The following is a 3282-nucleotide window of genomic DNA, read 5'->3' on the forward strand; positions in this document are numbered from 1 at the left end:
CAGTGATGAGTAGTCAAAGAGGGACTTCAAGAGGATTGGACAGATGCCGTATTTACGGAGGATTTCATGTTAGGACATGTAGAAAGCCTGTAAAGTGTTTTCAATGTGGCCAACAGGGGCATATCAAGAGAGATTGTCCTCAGTTGAGACGGGATACAGTAGCTACTTCTACTCCTCCGACTCGTCCTAGTATACCGCAGAGAGACACTTCGGGATCACAGTCCAAACAGGGCCTAGTGATACAGTCAGGCATGGGGAGTAATACCCCAAAGCAACCATCTTTCAGACCGCAGCCCCAGATTTTGACCAGGGTTTTTACAATGATTGAGGATGAAGCCTGGGTTCGACCTAGCACAGTGACAGGTACTATGATTGTGTTTGATAGAGATGAACATGTTTTGATAGATTCGGGCTCCAACAGATCATACATGAGCATATCATTTGCATCATTCTCAAATAGGAACCTGTCACCATTAGAGGAAGAGATTGTAGTGCATACTCCTCTGAGCGAGCGGTTAGTAAGAAATACATATTATAGAGACTGTGGTATTAAAGTTGGGGAAGAAGAATTTATGGGTGATTTAATCCTTTTAGAGATTCGGGACTTTGATTTGATCTTGGGTATGGATTGGTTGTCCACTCATCGAGCAAAGGTGGATTGTTTTAAGAAAGAAGTGATTCTCTAGAGTTCAGAGGGAGAAGAAATTGTATTTACGGGGGAGCGTCAAGTATTACCGTTTTGTGTAATCTCGGCCCTCAAAGCTTTGAAATTGGTGCGAAAGGGATATCCGACATACTTGGCTCACGTGATTGATATATCGAGGGAGGAACCTAAGTTAGAGAATGTCCCCGTAGTAAGTGAGTTTCCTAATGTATTTCTTGATGAATTACTGGGACTTCCTCTCGATCGTGAGTTCGAATTCACCATTGACTTACTTTCGGGTACTGCCCCTATCTCTATTCCTCAATATAGAATGGCTCTGGTAGAGTTGAAGGAGTTGAAAGTACAGTTGAAAGAATTAGTGGACAAGGGTTTTATACGCCCCAGTACATCTCCGTGGGGAGCACCGATTTTATTTGTGAAAAAGAAAGACGGTACACTTCGGTTATGTATAGATTACCGACAGCTTAACAGAATGACCATTAAGAACAAGTATCTGTTACCGAGGATTGATGATCTTTTCGATCAATTACAAAGAGCTACAGTGTTTTCTAAGGTTGATCTGAGGTCTGGATATCATCAGTTGAGGATTAAAGAACAGGATGTACCCAAGACAGCGTTCAGGACTCGGTACAATCATTATGAGTTCTTGGTCATGCCTTTCGGGTTAACTAACGCACAGGCAGTTTTTATAGATCTCATGAACAGGGTGTTCCACCCTTACTTGGACAAATTTGTTATTGTATTCATTGATGACATCCTAGTTTACTCGAGAGATAATGATGAGCACGCTACCCATTTGCGTATAGTATTACAGACTTTGCGAGAAAGACAATTGTATGCAAAGTTTTCAAAATGTGAGTTTTGGTTACAAGAAGTGGTATTCTTAGGACACGTAGTATCGTGAGCTGGAATATATGTTGATCCCAAGAAGATAAAGGCAATTTTACAGTGGGAGCAACCTAAGACAGTGACGGAGATTCGTAGTTTCCTCGGATTAGCCGGTTATTATCGGAGGTTTGTTCAGGGGTTTTCCTTAATAGCAGCTCCTTTGACCCGTCTAACTCGTAAGGGAGTTAAGTTTAAGTGGGACGATGTGTGTGAAAGTTGATTTCAGGAGCTGAAGAACCAGTTAACATCTACTCCAGTATTAACACTTCTTGTGAGTGGTAAGGGATTTGTAGTATATAGTGATGCCTCAAAGTTGAGGTTAGGGTGCGTACTGATGCAAGATGAAAAAGTTGTGGCTTATGCTTCTAGACAGCTAAAGAGGCATAAAGCAAACTACCCTACCCATGATTTAAAGTTAGCAGCAGTGGTGTTTGCTTTAAAAATCTAGAGGCATTACTTGTATGGTGAGCATTGTCGGATATTTACGGATCACAAGAGTTTAAAATATTTGCTCACTCAGAAAGAGCTTAATTTGAGGCAAAAGCGATGGTTGGAGTTGATAAAAGATTATGACTTGGTGATAGACTATCATCCGAGAAAGGCGAACGTTGTAGCTGATGCCTTAAGTCGTAAGTCTTCATCATCTTTAGTCGCACTTCAGAGTTGTTATTTTCCAGCATTATTAGAGATGAAATCTCTTGGGGTCCAGTTGAGAAATGGTGATGATGGATCCTTATTGGCAAGCTTCATTGTGCAACCTTCGTTACTTAATCAAATTAAGGACATTCAGAAGTCTGATGATGAGTTAAGAAAAGAAATTCAAAAATTGACCGATGGGGGAGTCGGTGAGTTCAGATTCAGAGAATATAACGTCTTGATGTTTAGAGATCGAGTTTATGTTCCTGAGGGAAACCAGCTGAGACAGGCGTTCATGGAAAAAGCCCATTCATCTGTCTATGCATTACATCCTGGAAGCACCAAGATGTATAGGACTATCAGGGAGAATTATTGATGGCTAGGTATGACGCGAGACGTAGCAGAATTTGTAGCAAAGTGTCTCGTATGTCAGCAAGTTAAGGCGGAGCATCAGAGGCCAGCAAGTACACTTCAGTCTTTACCTGTTCCCGAGTGGAAATGGGAGCATGTAACTATGGATTTTGTTTTGGGACTGTCGCGGACACAGAGGGGAAAGGATGCGATCTGGGTGATCATAGATCGATTGACTAAGTCCGCTCACTTTTTAGCTGTCCATAGCACATACTCTATTGAGAAGCTAGCTCAACTCTATATAGATGAGATTGTGAGGCTACATGGAGTTCCCGTTTCTATAGTGTCAGACTGAGATCCTCGATTCACTTCTCGACTCTGGCCAAAATTTCAAGAAGCTCTCGGAACCAAATTGAAATTTAGCACTTCTTTTCACCCACAGACGGATGGTCAATCAGAGAGGACTATCCAGACTATGGAGGATATGTTGAGGGCTTGTGTCATGGATTTTCTTGGGAGTTGGGATAGACACTTGCCGTTAGTGGAATTTGCTTACAACAACAGCTTCCAGTCTAGCATTGGTATGGCACCGTACGAAGCTTTATATGAAGGAAATGTCGTACTCCACTTTGTTGGGATGAAGTGGGTGAAAGAAAGTTAGTTAGTGTGGAATTGATTGATCTAACTAATGACAAGATCAAGGTTATACGAGAGAGGCTAAAGGTAGCCTAGGATAGGCAAAA

The sequence above is a fragment of the Theobroma cacao genome, chromosome 3 (genome assembly GCF_000208745.1).
Source record: "Theobroma cacao cultivar B97-61/B2 chromosome 3, Criollo_cocoa_genome_V2, whole genome shotgun sequence".
In the NCBI taxonomy this organism is placed as follows: domain Eukaryota; kingdom Viridiplantae; phylum Streptophyta; class Magnoliopsida; order Malvales; family Malvaceae; genus Theobroma; species Theobroma cacao.